This window comes from Macaca fascicularis, chromosome 11, assembly GCF_037993035.2.
Source record: "Macaca fascicularis isolate 582-1 chromosome 11, T2T-MFA8v1.1".
Lineage (NCBI taxonomy): Eukaryota > Metazoa > Chordata > Mammalia > Primates > Cercopithecidae > Macaca > Macaca fascicularis.
In genome coordinates, this window is record NC_088385.1 from 12780782 (window position 1) to 12800707 (window position 19926).

General features: G+C 47.2%; 1 long non-coding RNA gene across 1 annotated transcript; it reads left to right on the forward strand.

Annotated features, from left to right (window-relative positions):
• Positions 1-51: 51 nt before the first annotated feature.
• LOC123567459 (uncharacterized) lies at positions 52-19606 on the forward strand. The gene is made up of 2 exons (XR_006690399.3): positions 52-2678; positions 12111-19606. It is a non-coding gene; the product is annotated as an uncharacterized lncRNA (long non-coding RNA).
• The last annotated feature ends 320 nt before the right edge of the window (positions 19607-19926 follow it).

Here is a 19926-nt window from a genome sequence, read left to right on the forward strand (position 1 = left end):
AGAGTCTTATACGTAAGAGAAGAGCCGTATGTGTTTATTATGTAGATTTTTTTTTTTCTTTTTTTTTTTTTTTTTTTTGAGACGGAGTCTCACGCTGTCGCCCAGGCTGGAGTGCAGTGGCGCGATCTCGGCTCACTGCAAGCTCCGCCTCCCGGGTTCCCGCCATTCTCCTGCCTCAGCCTCCTGAGTAGCTAGGACTACAGGCGCCCGCCACCGCGCCCAGCTAATTTTTTGTATTTTTAGTAGAGACGGGGTTTCACTGTGGTCTCGATCTCCTGACCTTGTGATCCGCCCGCCTCGGCCTCCCAAAGTGCTGGGATTACAGGCTTGAGCCACCGCGCCCGGCCTTATTATGTAGATTAAATGAAAAAACTTTTGTGCATTGCTTTTCATACTTGATAAATTATTTGTTTTGTTTCCCACTGATAACTAGTTTTTTTAAAAACTGCCCTACCTACCTAAAAGCCTTGCCTCTTGTTATATGCATTTTTGCCTCTCTTGTTATGCATTTTTTTTCTTTTTTTTTTTTTTTTGGGACGGAGCTTTGCTCTTGTTACCCAGGATGGAGTGCAATGGTGTGATCTCAGCTCACTGGAACCTCCGCCTCCCAGGTTCAAGCGATTCTCTTGGTTTAGTCTCCCAAGTAGCTGAGACTACAGGTGTAGACCACCACACCCAGCTAATTTTTGTACTTTTAGTAGAGACGGGGTTTCACTATGTTGACTAGGCTGGTCTTGAACTTCTGGCCTCATGTGATCTGTCCGCGATCTGTCCGCCTCAGCCTCCCAACGTTCTGGGATTACAGGCGTGAGCCACCATACCCAGTGATACAAGTGATGTCTATCAAGTGTATCAGTCTGGGTCCTATCAGAAGATAAAAATCACACTTTTTTTGTTTAGTTTTTTTTTTACAAGGAAAGGATAATACAAAGAATATCAAGCTATAGGCTGGGCGCGGTGGGTCATGCATGTAATCCCAGCACTTTGGGAGGCTGAGGTGGGTGGATCGCCTGAGGTCAGCAGCTCGAGACCAGTCTGGCCAGTATGCTGAAACCCCATCTCTTAAAAATACGAAGAAAAAATGGCTGGGCATAGTGGTAGTCACCTGTAATCCCAGCTGAGCAGAAGAATCGCTTGACCTGGGGAGGTGGAGGTTGCAGTGAGCCAAGATCGTATCATTGCACTCCAGCCTGTGCAATAAGAACAAAACTCCTTTAAAAAAAAATAAAATAAAAGATATAAGACAAAATTCAGTTTCCTAGAGCTGAAGGAGATTATCCAAGAAAGGACATACTTGGAAGGAAGGCCACTGCCATTTCCTCAAAACTGAGGTGCACACCCTACTGGAGAATGTAGAGTTGCAGTCCAGGGGAGAGCAGAGAAGTTTGGTGATTTGCCTAGGCCAGTGCAGGTATGCAGTCCCTTTGCAAGCAGGGAACACACAGCTGGTGACCAGACATGCAGATGTGCAGAGGGAGTCGAGGCACCAGAGGGGTAGGGGGCCTGGAGTGTGGCATCCCTGTGGAAAGTGACCACCAGGCCAGGGTTTGGCTGGGGCAGGTCACCACCAAATTTCCTCTCATCTATACTGCTGACCTATGGTGCAGCCACTGGAACCAGCAAGAAAATCCCCCTTCATCCTGGAGTATCCTTCCAGCACCATCTACTGAGAAAGCGTTGTTCTTAGTACTCTAAAAAGGAAATGCTTAAAGGAATTCCATCCATTTAAAAGCAGGTATTGAGGGATGAATTCAGAGCTGACAGACAGTAAATTGATAACTAGCACAATAAGTGTTAGATGACTGGGTAGATAATAGTTGGGTTTTGGTTGAGGGGATTTCCCCCTTCCACACCTCCCAAAGCCACCTGGGCTTTTAGAGAAAATTCAAGGTAAAACTTGTCCCCCACCCCGTCACCCTCTTTTTTTTTTTTTTTTTTTTTTTTTAAATCATGTGTTTGTTGCAGAAACTTGGCCAAGGTCCCAAGTGGCCCCAGATGGTTGAGTTTGGGCCAGGGGGTCGCCTGCCGAGAGTTGGGCAAGTGAGACAAGGAAAAGGTGGAGAGAGCGACTCTAGGCCTGGAGCTTCAGAGCTGCAAGATGCTGTTTCAGTCAAGCTGCAGGTGAGGCTCATGCGGCTCGCTCTGGCTCCGGCTCCGGCTCTGCGCTGTAGGCCTTCATCATGCGGTCCTCTCTCATCATGAGCTGTAGATACACAAAGAATGGCAAAGAATGGCACCGATGAATCACCTAGCAACAAATCTGTCTTTTTGATCGGGGGCCTTCGCATGGCTGAAACTGCGGTTCTCACCAACGTCCACTTTCTTCCTCCAGTTCGCTGCCCTGCACCCAACGAGCACCGAGCCAACCAGCCCTACTTGGCACTGCAGCCGCGACCACCCACCTCCCCATAGTCCAGGCGCCGCATGAGGCTCAGACTGGCGCACGGAGGCGCGTGGGGGTGGGGGACGCGGAAGGGAGGGGCCGCGAAACTGGAGACCCTGCGAAAAAGCTGGGCCTGGGACGCGCTGGCTCCCCCGCGAGTCCCCTTCACTGCGCAGGCGTGGGCAGCTGCAGAACCCTGTCCTTCCTACTTAGTTTGCTCATCATCACTAATATTCTTTGCTGTGACCCAGGATATATCTGGAACCCAGGGACCTTGACCTGCCTTCAAATGCAGGTAACTGAATTTAACTGCCCTTTCTGTATTGCTCTAGGCTGTGGTGCTTGATAGGGTTGACTTCTGAGTTGGGATACATTTCAGGGATTACATTCAATTTATTTATTTATTTATTTATTGAGACGGAGTTTCGCTCTTGTCGCCCAGGCTGGAGTGCAGTGGCGCGATCTCAGGTCACCGCAATCTCCGCCACCCGGGTTCAAGCGATTCGCCTGCCTCAGCCTCCCGAGTAGCTGGTATTAGAGGCACACGACACCAAGGCCAGCTGCACACCTGGCTAATTTTTTGTATTTTCAGTGGAAACAGGATTTCCCCATGTTAGCCAGGCTGGTCTCAAACTCCCGATTTCAGGTGATCCGCCCGCCTAGGCCTCCCAAAGTGCTGGAATGACAGGCGTGAGCCACCGCGCCTGGCTAAATTCCATTTTTTTAAATGAGGAAATTGGCCAGGCGCTGTGGCTCAAGCCTGTCATCCCAGCACTTTGGGAAGCTGAGGCCGGGAGGCGGAAGTTGCAGTAAGCCGAGATCGTGCCATTACATTCCAGCCTGGACAGACTGGGACTCCGTCTCAAAAAAATAAGCAGAAAAAAAAAGTAAAAAAAGCTAATCATAAAAGACCACATATTATATTACTTAATTTATATGAAATTTCCAGAATAGGCCATTCTACAGAGACAAAGAAGATAGATTTGGTGGTGGCCATGGAAGGGAAGAGGAGGTGGTGAAGAACACAGGGAGGGCCGAGTGCAGTGGCTCACGCCTGTAATCCCAGCACTTTAGGAGGCTGAGGTAGAAGGATCACTTGAGCCAGGAGTTCAAGACCAGCCTAGGCAACATAGGGAGACCCCATCCCTACAAAAAATTTAAAATTTAGTCAGGTGTAGTGGTATGTGCCTGTGATCCCAGCCACTCGGGAGGCTGAGGCAGGAGGATCACTTGAGCCAGGAGGTCGAGGTTGCAGTGAGCTAAGGTCACGCCACTGCACTCTAGCTTGGGCAATAGAGGGAGACCCTATCTCGAAAGGAAAAGATATAAAACCGAAATATCCTGGCCAGGCGCAGTGGCTCACGCCTGTAATCCCAGCACTTTGGGAGTCCGAGGAGGGCAGATCACGAAGTCAGGAGATCGAGACCATCCCGGCTAACATGGTAAAACCCCGTCTCTACTAAAAATGTAAAAAATTAGCCAGGCGTTGTGGCAGGTGCCTGTAGTCGCAGCTACTCGGGAGGCTGAGGCAGGAGAATCGCTTGAATCCAGGAGGCAGAGGTTGCAGTGAACTGAGATGGTGCCACTGCACTCCAGCTTGGGTGACAGAGTGAGACTTAGTCTCCAAAAAAAAAAGCAAGCAAAGCCAGGCACAGTGGCTCACGCCTGTAATCCCAGCACTTTGGGAGGCCGAGGCAGGTGCATCACAAGGTCAGGAGTTCTGGAACAGCCCCGTCAACATGGTGAAACTCCGCCTCTACTAAAAAAAAAATACAAAAATTAGCCGGGCATGGTGACTTGTGCCTGTAATCCCAGCTACTTGGGAGGCTGAGATAGGAGAATTGCTTGAACCCGGGAGGCAGAGGTTGCAGCGAGCGGAAATCGTGCCACTGCACTCCAGCCTGGGCAACAGAGCAAGACTGCATCTCAAAACAAAACAAAAGCAAAACACCCAAAGTGGCTGCATCACCATTTTATATTCCCAACGGTAGTGTCTAAGGGATCCAGTTTTTCCACATCTTTAATAATTCCTTCCTTCCTTCCTTCCTTCCTTCGTTCCTTCGTTCCTTCCTTCCTTCCTTCTTTCGTTGTTTCCCTCCCTCCTTTCTTCCTTTCCTTCTTTCTTCTTTTCTTTATTTCATTCTTTCTCTCTCTTTCTTTCTTTGTCTTTCTTTTTCTCTCTCTTTTTCTTTTTCTTTCTCTTTTTTTCTTTGAGACAGATCCTCCCTCTGTCGCCCAGGCTGGAGTGCAGTGACATGGCATCGACTCACTGCAACCTCCACCTCCCAGGTTGAAACAATTGTTCTCTGGAGCAGCTGGGACTACAGCTGTCCGCCACCACACCAGGCTAATTTTTGTATTTCTTGTAGAGATGGGGTTTTACCATGTTGGCCAGGCTGCTCTTGAACTCCTGACCTCTGGTGATCTGCCCACCTCAGCCTCCCAAAGTGCTGGGATTACAGGCATGAGCCACACCTGGCCCTCACTCTCTCTTTTTCTTTCTTTTCTCTCTCTCTCTCTTTCTTTTTTCAGAGACGGGGGTCTCACTATGTTTCCCAGGCTGGCCTCAAACACATGTGCCCAAGTGATTCTCCTGCCTCAGCCTCTCAAGTAGCTGGTATTACAGGTGCAGACCTCCACACCTGGCTGAATATCTGACCCTTTGATTTTAGTCAAAACGTGGGTGGGGACCAGGTGCAGGGGCTCACACCTGTGATTTCCAGCACTTTGGGTGGCCGAGGCAGATGGATTGCTTGGGGCCAGGAGTTTGAGACCAGCCTGTCCAACATAGTGAAACCCCGTCTCTACTAAAACTACAAAAATTAGTTGGGGGTGGTGGCTGGCATGTGTCTGTAATCCCAGCTTCTTGGGAGGCTTAGGCATGAGAATTGCTTGAACCCAGGAGGCAGAGGTTGCAGGGAGCCAAAATCGCAACATTGCACTCCTGCCTGGGCAACAGCGCAAGACTCTGTCTCAAAAAAAAAACAAAAAAAAGTGAGGGCCAGGAGCAGTGGCTCACACCTGTAATTCTATCAGTTTGGGAGCCCAAGATGGGCGGGATCACGTGAGGTCAGGAGTTGGAGACCAGCCTGATCAACATGGAGAAACCCCATCTCTACTAAAAATACAAAATTAGCCAGGCATGGTGGCATATGCCTGTAATCCCAGCTACTCGAGAGGCTGAGACAGGAGAATCACTTGTACCCAGGAGGCAGAAGTTGCAGCAAGCCGAGATCATGCCATTGCACTCCAGCCTGGGCAACAAGAGTGAAATTCCATCTTAAAAAAAAAAAAATGGCCGGGCGCGGTGGCTCAAGCCTGTAATCCCAGCACTTTGGTAGGCCGAGACGGGTGGATCATGAGGTCAGGAGATCGAGACCATCCTGGCTAACATGGTGAAACCCCATCTCTACTAAAAAATACAAAAAAAAAAAAAACTAGCCGGGTGAGGTGGCGGGCGCCTGTAGTCCCAGCTACTCGGGACGCTGAGGCAGGAGAATGGCGTGGACCCGGGAGGCGGAGCTTGCAGTGAGCTAAGATCCGGCCACTGCACTCCAGCCTGGGAGACAGAGCGAGACTCCGTCTCAAAAAAAAAAAAAAAAAAATCTGATGTAATCAAATTTATCTATTTTTTGTTGTTGTTGTTACTCAGGCCTCCTAATTGGCAAACCTTTAAATAATGTACATATCAACTATGGGCGAGAATGAGAAGCAATGGGAGCTATCTTTACTGCTAGCAAGAATATAACATTGTATCGCTACTTTGTTGTTATTATTGTTATATTATTATTATTATAATTATTTTACTTTCCCAGTTCTCTTTATGTATCATTACTTTAGAAAGCCGGGCACGGGGGCTCACGCCTGTAATCCCAGCACTTTGGGAGGCCGAGGCGGGCGGATCACAAGGTCAGGAGATCGAGACCACAGTGAAACCCCGTCTCTACTAAAAATACAAAAAATTAGCCGGGCGCGGTTGTGGGCACCTGTAGTCCCAGCTACTCGGGAGGCAGAGATAGGAGAATGGCGTGAACCCGGGAGGCGGAGCTTGCAGTGAGCCGAGATCGCGCCACTGCACTCCAGCCTGGGCGACAGAGCGAGACTCTGTCTCAAAAAAAAAAAAAAAAAAAAAAAAGAAAGCAGTTTGGGCTGGGACAGATGCCGTGGCTCACGCCTCTAATCCCAGCACTTGGGGAGGCAGGAGTTTGAGACCAGCCTGACCAACATGGCAAAACCCGGTATCTACTAAAAATACAAAATTAGCCAGGCGTGGTGGTACACATTTGTAGTTCCAGCTACTCGGGAGGCTGAGGCAGGAGAATCGCTTGAACCCAGGAGGCAGAGGATGCAGTGAACCGAGATCGCACCATTGCACTCCAGCCTGGTTGACAGAGGAAACTCCGTCTCAAAAAAAAAGAAAGCATTTTGGGCTGGACACAGTAGCTCATGACTATAATCCTAGCACTTTGCGAGGCCAAAGCAGGCAAATCACTTGAGCCTAGGAGTTTGAGACCAGCCCTGGGAGCCGAGTGGGATCCACGTCTCTACAAACTTTTTTTTTTAGTTAGCTGGGCATGGTGATGTGTGCCTGTAATGCCAGCTATTCAAGAGGCTGAGGGCAGGATCCCTTGAGTTATGATTGAGGTACTGCACTGCAGCCTGAGCAACAGAGCAAGATCCTGTCTCAAAAAAAAAAAAAAAAAAAAAAATTAATAGTAATAAAAAAAAATGAAAGCAGTTTGACTTTATCCAGGAAAATTGAATGTATGTATGGCTCAAATTCTTTACCTCCTCATCCCATCCCCAATTCCATGCTTTTTGCTAAGTGGTCTTTGCAGTTCCTTCTACTAAAGGAGAGGGATAAGCTTTACTAAAGGAGAGGGATAAGTTTAACTTTTTTTTTTTTGAGACGGAGTCTTGCTCTGTCACCCAGGCTGGAGTGCAGTGGCACGACCTTGGCTCACTGCAAGCTCCGCTTCCTGGGTTCACGCCATTCTCCTGCCTCAGCCTCCCGGGTAGCTGGGACTACAGGTGCCCGCCACCACACCAGGCTAATTTTTTTGTATTTTTAGTAGAGAGAGGGTTTCACTGTGTTAGCCAAGATGGTCTCAATCTCCTGACCTTGTGATCTGCCCGCCTCCGCCTCCCATAGTGCTGGGATTACAGGTGTGAGTCACTGAGCCTGGTCCAGTTCTTTTGATTAAATTGCAGGACCATCATCCCGGATGACTAGAGGTCAGGTTTGATTTTCTTTTGTTTTTTTGAGAAGGAGTCTCGCTCTGCAGTGGCACTATCTCAGCTCACTGCAACCTCCACCTCCCAGGTTTAAGCAATTATCCTGCCTCAGCAGCCTCCCGAGTAGCTGGGATTACAGGCATCTGCCACCATGCCCGGCTAAATTTTCTTTGTATTTTTCGTAGAGATGGGGTTTCCCATGTTGACCAGGCTGGTCTTGAACTGCTGACCTCAGGTGATCCACCTGCGTTGGCCTCCCATAGTGCTGGGATTACAGGCGTGAGCCACCACACCCGGCCTGGTCAGGTTTCTTGAATTCCTAATAACCAGGGTGAATATGGCAGGTTTGTTTAAGGCCCTTCAATGCTGAGTGACTAGTAGGAGTCTCATCAGTACAGCAACTTCTGAGAGTGCTGTATTAAGGCCTCTGTTTTGGCCCCATCAGTGTCTGCTTTATTGGTCCAATTTCTTGGGGTTTTTTTGTTTTATTTTCTTTTGTTTTGTGTTTGTAGAGACAGGGTCTTGCTCTGTCACCCAGGCTGGAATGCATTGGTACAATCACAACTCACTATATCCTCAAACTGCTGGGCTCAAGTGATCCTCCCACCTCAGCCTACTGAGTAGCTGGGACTACAGGTGCTCACCACACATGGCTAAGTTTTTAATTCTTATTTTTGTAGAGATGAGGTCTCACTGGGTTGCCAGGCTGGTCTCAAACTCCTGGGCTCAAGTGATCTTCCTTCCTGCCTTGGCCCTGCAAAGTGCTGGGATTACAGGAGTGAGTCACCATAACCAGTCTATTCATCGCATTTCTTTTTTTTTTTTTTTTTTTTTCTGAGAAGGAGTCTTGCTCTGTCACCCAGGCTGGATTGCAGTGGTGCAGTCTCGCCTTATTGCAACCTCTGCCTTGCGGACTCAAGTGATCCTCCTGCCTTGGCTCTGCAAAGTGCTGGGTTTATAGGAGTGAGTCACTGTGACCAGCCTGTTCATCCCGTTTCGTTTCTTCTTCTTTTTTTTTTTTGAGAAGGAGTCTCACTCTGTCACCCAGACTGAAGTGCAGTGGAGCGATCTCGCCTCATTGCAACCTCTGCCTGCCGGGTTCAAGTGATTCTCCCGCCTCAGCCTGCTGAGGAGCTGGGATCACAGGCGTGCGCCACTGCACCCAGCTAAATTTTGTATTTTTATAAAGACATGGTTTCACCATATTGGCCAGGCTAGTCTTGAAATCCTGACCTCAGATAATCCACCTGCCTTGGCCTCCCAAAGTGCTGGGATTACATGCATGAGCCACTGTGCCCAGCCACTCATCCCATTTCTTAATAACAGTTTGAGAATTGATGTACTGATGGGATGAGTATTTCCACACTCTTCTCATTTTCTTCCCCTTTGTTTTACCCATGTTCATACAAATCGTTCCAACTTTCTTTGCTATTTTTTGTTTTTGCATAATTTTTTCCTTTTTTTTTTTTTTTTGAGGCGGACTCTTGCTCTGTCACCAGGCTGGAGTGCAGTGACTCAGTCTCGGCTCACTGCAACCTCTGCCTCCCTGGTTCCAGTGATTCTCCTGCCTCAGCCTCCTGAGTAGCTGGGACTACAGGCATGCACCACCACGCCCAGCTAATTTTTGTATTTTTAGTAGAGACAGGGTTTCACCATGTTGGCCAGGATGGTCTCAATCTCTTTACCTCGTGAGCCCTCCACCTCCGCTTCCCGAAGTGCTGTGATTACAGGTGTGAGGAACTGCACTAGGCCAATGTTTCCCTTTGGAAGCAATTCTGGCTACCAGCTGTAACTCAGGCTGGCTGGAATCCAAGTTTGGCCTAGTGACAAGATTTGTCCCAATGTGTTCCTTTGGTACGGCCCTGAGGCTAGAGGCTAGAGTTCCACTGGGCCAAGATTCAGGCTTGGCTCACTGTCAGGATCCACCACCACAGTTTCTTTTCCCTTCAACTTTTACCTGTTGGTAGGGCCCTGTGGCTAGAGACTGTAGTTCAGTCTGGCCGAAATCCAAGGTTGGCCCAGCATTCTCCTGAATTTTTCGTTTTAGCTTTTACATACAACAACCAAGAAACTGTATATTTTGCTTGTTTCTTGTTACTCTGCATTTCCTTATGCATTCATTCAGTAACACAAGTTCCTGGAAATTTGATCCATCATTTCTTTTTCTTTCTTTCTTTCTTTCTTTTTTTTTTTTTGAGACAGAGTCTTGCTCTGTCACCCAGACTGGAGTGCAGTGGTGCAATCTTGGCTCACTGCAACCTCCACCTCCCAAGTTCAAGCAATTCTCGTGACTCGGCCTCCCAAGTAGCTGTGACTACCGGTGAGCACCACCACACCTGGTTACTTTTTGTATTTTTAGTAGACATAGAGTTTCACCATGTTGGCCAGGCTGGTCTCGAACTCCTGACCTCAGATGATCTGCCTGCCTTGGCCTCCCAAAGTGCTGGGATTATAGGCATGAGCCACTGTGCCCAGTGTGATCCATCATTTCTAATTTCCATTGGTAACTTTTCATTTCCAGTAACTGATTGCAGCACAGTTGTATTTCCATGCCATGAATGCCCCTGTGACCACCCAGGAATCAAAGTTTCATCAACTCGGCCAGGCATGGTGGCTCACACCTGTAATCCCAGGAGGCAATACACTATTCCGGGAGAGGACACACTAAAATCAATCAAAGTAGGCCGGGCGTGGTGGCTCACACCTGTAATCCCAGCAGGAGACTGAGGCATGCGTATCACTTGAGGTCAAGGGTTCAAGACAGACCAGCCTGCCCAACATGGTGGGCACGCCTGTAACCCCAGTACTTGGGAGGCTGAGGCAGGAGAATCACTTGAACCTGGGAAGCAGAGGTTGCAGTGAGCCAAGATCGTGCCACTTTACTCCAGCCTGGGCAACAGAGCAAGGATCTGTCTGAAATAAATAAATAAATACAATTTTTATTGTATTTTATTTTTATTATTATTATTTTTTTGAGACAGAATCTCACTCTGTCTCCCAGGCTGGAGTGCAGTGGCGTGATCTCAGCTCACTGCAACCTTCACCTCCCGGGTTCAAATGAGTTTCCTGCCTCAGCCTCCCAAGTAGCTGGGATTACAGGTGTGTGCCACCACGCCTGGCTAATTTTTGTATTTTTAGTAGAGACAGGGTTTCACCATGTTGGCCAGGCTGGTCTCCAACTCCTGACATCAAGTGATCCACCCGCCTTGGCCTCCCAAAGTGCTGGTATTACAGGCATGTGCCACCTTGCCTGGCCATTTTTATTTTTTAATTTTTTCGAGACAGAGTCTCACTCTGTCACCCAGGCTGGAGTGCAGTGTCATTATCTCGGCTCACTGTAACCTCTGCCTCCCGGTTTCAAGTGATTCTCCTGCCTCAGCATCCCAAGTAGCTGGGATTATAGGCATGTGCCACCATGCCTGGCTAATTTTGTATTTTTAGTAGAGGTGGGGTTTCTCCATGTTGGTCAGGCTGGTCGTGAACTCCTGACCTCAGGTGATCTGCCCGCATCAGCCTCCCAAAGTGCTGGGATTACTGGCATGAGCCACTACGCCCGGCAGATATATATATCTATAGATATATATCTCTATATAGATATATATATATTTAGATAGATATATTTAGATATATATAGATATATTTAAATATATATAGATATATTTAGATATCTATAGATATATATATATTTAGATAGAATCTCCCTCTGTCGCCCCAGGCTGGGGTGCAGTGGTGCGATCTGGGCTCACTGCAACCTGTGCCTCCTGGGTTCAAGCAATTCTTCTGCCTCAGCCTCCCAAGTAGCTGGGATTACAGGTGCCTGCCACCACGTCCCGCTAATCTTTTGTATTTTTAGTAGAGACGGGGTTTCACCATCTTGGCCAGGCTGGTCTTGAACTCCTGACCTCATGATCCACCTGCCTTGGCCCCCCAAAGTGCTGGGATTACTGGCGTGAGCCACCACGCCCGGCCAATATGTTTTTAAAAATTAAAAGATGCCATTCTTTATGTTCCTGCGCACTTCATGGCTAAATGAGAACTAATCACTAACTACTGTTTGCCAAGTGATTAAAAGATAAAAAATGTAAGCTCTATGTTGTTGTTATGGTCCAAAAACTTAATGCCTAAGAAGGTGAAAGATCAGCAAATAAACATTAAAGCAAAATTCACTATACCTAAGACACCTCAAGAAGAGGCTTGAAAAATTGCCAGTAAGAACCTGGAGATGTGCCAACTGAATTTAAGGCTTTTCAACTTATCCTTTTTGGGTCACAGGATCACCAAATATATAAACAAATATAATAATAGGAGATTAAGTAAAAAGGAAATTATAAGTTCACGTATCAGGCTCTCCTTTTTACATCTCTTCCTTTCCCCTAGAAAATTTTGCTTTCTTTGTTCTTTTCCCAAAAGGAGGTGTGTGTTACTTCCAACATTACATTGTAGTAACTTTACCATATTTTAGTTTTTAAAATTCATTTTCTTGATTTTTCAGATTCCATTTCCATTTCAGTTTGTACCTGAAGGAGAGAAGCATGGATTGAATTTGCCTGGGTTTTCTGAATTTCATAATATAAATTCAAAGCTCAGAAGCGGTAGGAATGCAGGCTTTGATTAGTGAATTTCAAGCACCCATTTCTCAGGGTGAAGGACAAGGTTAATTCTACTCTAAATAATCCTACCATTCAGAAAACCTGGTGTGTCTACAGGAAAAATAAAAACAGGCTGTGACTACAAACCTGAAAGTAAAGGCAAGCAACTACCAGACAGAGGCAGGAAAATGGGGGAGGACCCTTGGTAAATATCGCATGCCTCCTGGGGCCCCCATGGGCTTTGACTCAAGGGGGCGATGAAGGGTATTTGTTAAAGAAAGAAGTCACTGGGACAGACAAAAGCTTCTGGTACAGGAAGTTAGTTTGACTAAGGATACTGAAATGTAGGGAATTTGAATGTAGGAATTCCTGGGTGTGAGGTTGAAGTGAAACTTGATTGAAAAGAAGCTGGGGGTAGTGAGTCTCTCTTTAAGTATTCCTGGCTTCTGGATAGTTGGTGTAAACTCTGTGGTCCTCGAATAAAATGTCCTTGAGAATTTTAAAAGGTTAAGCACCTGGAAAATTACTTCAATGCAATGGTAGCACTACCTCCGATGATGCTACCAAGCAAGCTATTAAGAAACAGAAAAGCTCACCGATCAAATTGAGATGCTAGAAGCATATTAAATCAATTAAATACATGGCATAAAACACAGTCAATGATACACTGGTGTAGTCACAAGAGCTAAGGACAAGAACCAAGGGTGAGAATTTGAGATTCATTTAGGGCCAGGGATCTGCAGAACAGATGTACCTAGAACATGGGTGTGAATGTGCTCTTATCAGAGAGACAAAGGGGTAGGTATTCCTGGCCCTGAAATAGTTCTCCTTGGCTCATTAAGCAGCTTTTTGGTTTTGTTGTTGTTGTTTTTGAGATGGAGTCACACTCTGTCGCCCAGGCTGGAATGCAGTGGTGCGATCTCGGTCCACTGCAACCTCCTCCTTCTTGGGTTCAAGCCATTCTTCTGCTTCAGCCTCCCGAGTAGCTCGGACTACAGGCGCACGCCACCACACCTGGCTAATTTTTGTGTTTTTAGTAGAGACGGGGTTTCACCATATTGGCCAGGCTGGTCTTGAACTCCTGACCTTGTGATTGTCAGGCCTCTGAGCCCAAGCCATCCCCTGTGACTTGCACATATATGCCCAGATGGCCTGAAGTAACTGAAGAATCACAAAAGAAGTGCAAATGCCCTGCCTCGCCTTAACTGATGACATTCCATCACAAAAGAAGTGAAAATGGCCGGTCCTTGTCTTAAGCGATGATATTATCTTGTGAAATTCCTTTTCCTGGCTCATCCTGGCTCAAAGGCTCCCCCACTGAGCACCTTGTAACCCCTACTCCTGCCCGCCAGAGAACAACCCCCCTTTGACTGTAATTTTCCTTTACCTACCCAAATCCTATAAAATGGCCCCACCCTTACCTCCCTTCGCTGATTCTCTTTTTGGACTCAGCCCGCCTGCACCTAGGTGAAATAAACAGCCATGTTGCTCACACAAAGCCTGTTTGGTGGTCTCTTCACACAGACGCGCATGACAGTGATCTGTCTGCCTCAGCCTCCCAAACTGCTAGCATTACAGACTTGAGCCACCAGGCCTGGCCTCACTGAGCAGCTTTGAAATTTATTTGCATTTTTTGGGCAGCATACAGGCTGGAGTGGGTGTCTTCAATGGTGGCTAGTTCAAGAGTTCCCCTGTTGCATGCCCTCTGGTAACCATAGGATATTTTGCGTTAGGCTAAATAACAGTATTAGGTTCCTCTTGCTTCTTCCACCATTTTGTGTTCTGTGTACATGTGCTCTGCTTAGCTAAATCTAGTCTGTCTTACCATTTATCAATTTATGTATAATTAGTATGTCTTATGAGTTATACAAATTTCATTTGTTTTTTCTTTTTTTTTTTTCTTTTTTTTTTTTTTTTTGAGACGGAGTCTCGCTCTGTCGCCCAGGCTGGAGTGCAGTGGCGCGATCTCGGCTCACTGCAAGCTCCGCCTCCCGGGTTCACGCCATTCTCCTGCCTCAGCCTCCCGAGTAGCTGGGACTACAGGCGCCCACAACCGCGCCCGGCTAATTTTTTGTATTTTTAATAGAGACGGGGTTTCACCGTGGTCTCGATCTCCTGACCTTGTGATCCGCCCGCCTCAGCCTCCCAAAGTGCTGGGATTACAGGCGTGAGCCACCGCGCCCGGCCTCATTTGTTTTTTCTTCCATAGTCAAGGTGAACATTTTCAGGCAATACAGCCAACGTGCATCACACCAGATTAGCCATACAATCTGTGTCCTTTCTGTAAATCGAATCTCCTAATTCTTAGCCTCTCCTACATCCCAAATCTCATTTCGTTTGTTTTGTTTTGTTTGTTTGTTTGTTTTGAGACGGAGCCTCACTCTGTCACCCAGGCTGGAGTGCAGTGGCCAGATCTCAGCTCACTGCAAGCTCCTCCTCTTGGGTTCACGCCATTCTCCTGCCTCAGCCTCCCGAGTAACTGGGACTACAGGCGCCCGCCACCTCGCCCGGCTAGTTTTTTGTATTTTTTAGTAGAGACGGGGTTTCACCATGTTAGCCAGGATGGTCTCGATCTCCTGACCTCGTGATCCCCCCGTCTCGGTCTCCCAAAGTGCTGGGATTACAGGCTTGAGCCACCGCACCCAGCCTTGTTTGTTTTTTTAAGGCTGAGTCTCACTCTGTCACCCAGGCTGGAGTGCAGTGATGCAATCTCAGCTCACTGCAACCTCCGCCTCCCGGGTTCAAGCGATTCTCCTGCCTCAGCCTTCTGAGAGGCTATGACTACAGGCGCACACCACCACACCAGGCTGATTTTTGTGTTTTTAGTAGAGATGGGGTTTCACCATATTGGCCATGCTGGTCTTGAACTCCCGACCTCATGATCTGCCTGCCTTGGCCTCCCAAAGTGCTGCGATTACAGGTGTGAGCCACTGAGCCCGTCCCCAAATCTCATTTCTTGAGTCTCGTCCTTTCTCAGCCTTTCAGTAATCCTACAGTCATACTTTTCTTTTGTTTTGAGATAACATTTTGCTGTGTTGCTCAGGCTGGAGTGTAGTGGCACGATCATTGCTCACTGCTACTTTGACCTTCTGGGTCCAACAGATCCTCCCACTTCAGCCTCCCTAGTTGCTGAGATCACAGGCTAATTTTTTTTTTCCTGTATTTTGTAGAGACAGGCTCTCACTATGTTGCCTAGGTTGGTCTTGAACTCCTGGGCTCGAGGGATCCTCCCACCTTGGCCTGCAAAAGTGCTGGGATTGCAGGTGTGAGCCCCTGCACCAGGCCAGCAATCATACTTAGCCCTCAAGCTATGTAAGCCTCTGTAGGTTCCTTCAGTGCCATCCACACAACTGTCACACACGGATCCTGCTCAGTTGCTTGCTGGTCAATTCCTATCTCATTAGGTCAATAAAAATGACTCCTTTTTACTCAGAGTTGCTGCCCCTCTGTTGGGGGAAAAAGACCATGTTTTAAGTATCTGCCATGTCAGTTTTGTTTGTTTGTTTGTTTTTGAGTTGGAGTCTCCCTCTGTCACCCAGCTCACTGCAACCTCTGCCTCCCGGGTTCAAGCATTTCTCTTGCCTCAGCCTCCTGAGTGGCTGGGATTACAGGCATGTGCCCACCATGCCTGGCTAAGTTTTGTATTTTTAGTAGGGATGGGGTTTCACCAAGCTGGTCAGGCTGGTCTCAGACTCCTGACCTCGTGATCCACCTGCCTCGGCCTCCCAAAGTGCTGGGATTACAGGCGTGAGCCACCACTCCTGGCCACATGAGTCTTTGTCAGGATCATTGTTGTTAACTCTTAGCAATGTCTTTTTATTATGCCTTTTTAAAAAAAACATGCTTTTTCCTTTTTTTTTTTTTTTTCTCACAGTTCTATAGGTCAAAGTAATCTGCCTCTTTTTATTTTTATTTTTTGAGAAAGAATCTTGCTTTGTTACCCAGGATGGAGTGCAGTGGCACGATCTCGGTGCCACTGCTCACTGCAACCTCTGCTTCCCGGGTTCAAGCGATTCTTCTTCCTCAGCTTTCTGAGCAGCTGGAATTATACGCGCCTGCCACCACTCCCAGCTAATTTTTGTATTTTTAGTAGAGATGGGGTTTCGTCATGTTGGCCAGGCTGCTCCCCAACTCCTGACCTCAGGTGATCCGCCTGCCTCGGCCTCCTAAAAAGTGCTGGGATTACAGGCGTGAGCCACCACAGCAGGCCTACTCTGCCTCTTATGTCACTCACATCTTCCAAAAGAATAGTGAAAAATAGGCTGGGTGCTTTGGCTCACACCTGTAATGCCAGCCCTTTGGGAGGCCAAGGTGGGCGGGTCACCTGAGGTCAAGTGTTTGAGACCGGCCTGGCCAACATGAAGAAACCCCGTGTCTGCTAAAAATACAAACATTAGCTGGGCGTGGTGGCACATGACTGTAATCCCAGCTATTTAAGAGGCTGAGGCAGGAGGAGAATCGCTTGAACCTGAGAAGCAGAGGTTGCAGTAAGCCGAGATGGCGCCGCTGCACTCCAGCCTGGGCAACAGAGTGAGACTCTATTCCAAAAAAAAATAATAAATAAATAAATACAAACATTAGCTGGGTGTGGTGGCATGTGCCTGTAATTCCAACTACTCTGGAGGCTGAGGCAGGAGAATCACTTGAACCTGGGAGGCAGAGGTTGCAATGAGCCGAGATACTACCACTGCACTCCAGCCTGGGCAACAGAGCAAGACTCTGTCTCTAAAAAAAAGACAAAAAGAATAGTGAAAAATAAAGTGAGTTCCAATTTGGAGGTAACTACCTTTAAGAGTACTTTAGATTTACGCAGCACACAATTACATAGAAAATATTTATAAACTGCACTTCACAAAATAAATAAATACATAATAAACTGTACTTCACTTGAACTGTAAGCTATATTCTGAGGTTACCATTTGTGTGTTAAGACTCTAAAGCTCTGTAAGTTTTTTTTTTTTTTTTTTTAAAGACTAGTCAGGCCAGGTACAGTGGCTCACATCTGTAATCCCAGAGCTTTGGGAGGCTGAGGCGGGTGGATCACCTGATGTCAGGAGTTCAAGATCAGCCTGGCCAACATGGTGGAACCCCTCATCTACTAAAAAATACAAAAAGAAGCCGGGCGTGGTGGTGGGCGCCTGTAATCCCAGCTACTCGGGAGGCTGAGCCAAGAGAATTGTTTGAACCTGGGAGGTGGAGGTTGCAGTGAGCCGAGATAGCGCCACTGCACTCAGCCTGGGTGACAGAGCGAGACTCCGTCTCAAAAAAAAAAAAAAAAAAAATGTAAATAGTTATATATAGTGCTCAAAATTCAAAACAAAAATAAAACAACTTAAATTGTAATACATCTGTAATATTTATTATTACATAAAAATTAAAATGAAGGAGTCAGATCCAATTTTAGTGTGTAGAAAGTTATCTATGATAGGCTGGGCATGGTGGCTCATGCCTATAATCCCAGTCCTCTGGGAGGCTGAGGCAGGTGGATCACTTGAGGTCGGGAGGTCAAGACCAGCCTGGCCAAATATGGTGAAACCCCATCTCTTTTTTTTTTTTTTTTTGAGATGGAGTCTGGTTCTGTCTCCCCAGGCTGGAGTGCAGTGGTCTGATCTCGGCTCACTACAACCTCCGCCTCCCGGGTTCAAGTGATTCTCCTGCCTCAGCCTCCCAAGTAGGTGGGACTACAGGCGCCCACCACTTAGTAGTGATGGGGTTTCACCATGTTGGTCAGGCTGGTCTCAGACTCCTGACCTCAGGTGATCCACCTGCCTCAGCCTCCCAAAGTGCTGGGATTACAGGCGTGAGCCACCACACCTGGGCTTTCAGCAACTTTTGAAATAAAAAAATCCCAGCACTGTGGGAGCCCAAGGCAGGCGGATCACCTGAGGTCGAGAGTTCAAGGCCAGCCTCACCAATATGGTGAAATCCCGTCTCTACTAAAAATACAAAAATTAGCAGGGGTGTGGTGGTGTGCGCCTGTAATCTCATCTACTCAGGAGGCTGAGGTGGGAGAATCACTTGAATCCAGGAGGCGTATGTTGCAGTGAGCAGAGATGGCACCACTGCACTCTAGCCTGGGCGAAAGAGGGAGATCGTGCCTCAAAAAAAAAAAAAAAAAAAAAATTAAGATTAGTGCAGAAGCTGGGTGCGGTGGATCACGCCTGTAATCTCAGCACTTTGGGAGGACAAGGTGGGTGGATCACCTGAGGTCAGGAGTTTGAGACCAGCCTGGCCAACATGATGAAACCCCATCTCTACTAAAAGTACCAAAGATTAGCCAGGCATGGTGGTGGGCAGCCATAATCCCAGCTACTCAGTAGGCTGAGGCAGGAGAATTGCTTGAACCCAGGAGGCAGAGGTTGCAGTGAGCTGAGATGGTGCCACTGCACTCCAGCCTGGGAAACAGAGAGACACTCTGTCTCAAAAACAAAAAAACTAAATTAAACAATATAAAAGGTCAATGAAACAAAAGTTGGTTTTTTAAGAAGATAAAATTGACAAGTCTCTAGACTAAGAAGAAAATAAGAGAGAAAACCTAAATAAATAAAATCAGAGACAAAAAAATTACATTGATACCAGAGAATACAAAACATCATTACAGACTACTATGAACCAAGAAACTGGAAAGCCTAAAAGAAATGGATAAATTCCTGGACATATACAACCTAGCAAAATCAACCATAAAGAAACAGAAAACCTGAACACGCTGTTGGTTGGTCGTCTAAAAAAAGAAAAAGAAGGCCGGGAGTGGTGGCTCATGCCTGTGGTCGCAGCACTTTGGGAGGCCGAGGTGGGCGGATCCCGAGGTCAGAAGATCAAGACCATCCTGGCTACCACGGCGAAACCCCGTCTCTACTAAAAAATACAAAAAATTAGCCGGGCGTGGTGGCGGGCTCCTGTGGTCCCAGCTACTCGGGAGGCTGAGGCAGGAGAATGGCGTGAACCTGGGAGGTGGAGCTTGCAGTGCGCCAAGATTGCGCCACTGCACTCCAGCCTGGGCAACAGAGCGAGACTCCGTCTCAAAAAAAAAAAAGAAAAAGAAAACCTGAACAGAGAAATAACGAGTAACAAGATGGAAGCTGTGATAAAAAGTCTCCCATCAAAGAAAAGTCCAGGACCTGATGGAGTCACTGCTGAATTCTACTAAACATTTGAAGAAGAATTAAGGCCAAGTCTACTCAAACTATTTATTTCAAAAAACTGAAGAGGAGAGAATACTTCCAAACTCATTCCATGAAGCCAATATTAGCCCAATACCAAAACCAGACAAAGACACAACAATATCCCTGATAAACATAGATACATTTTCAAAAAAATCAGCAAATCAAATTCAACAACACATTGAGAAAATGAAAAAGTAAAAATAAATTTAGAAATACATATTCTAAAAAAAAATAAATTATTGCCCACCCTTTCTCAGAAAGTTACAGAATAGCTGGGCGCGGTGGCTCACGCTTGTAATCCCAGCACTTTGGGAGGTCGAGACGGGCGGATCACGAGGTCAGGAGATCGAGACCGTCCTGGCTAACACCGTGAAACCCCATCTCTACTAAAAATACAAAAAACTAGCCGGGTGCGGTGGCGGGCGCCTGTAGTCCCAACAACACAGGAGGCTGAGGCAGGAGAATGGCTCTAACCCGGGAGGCAGAGCTTGCAGTGAGCCAAGATTGCGCCACTGCACTCCAGCCTGGGCGACAGAGCGACACTCCGTCTCAAAAA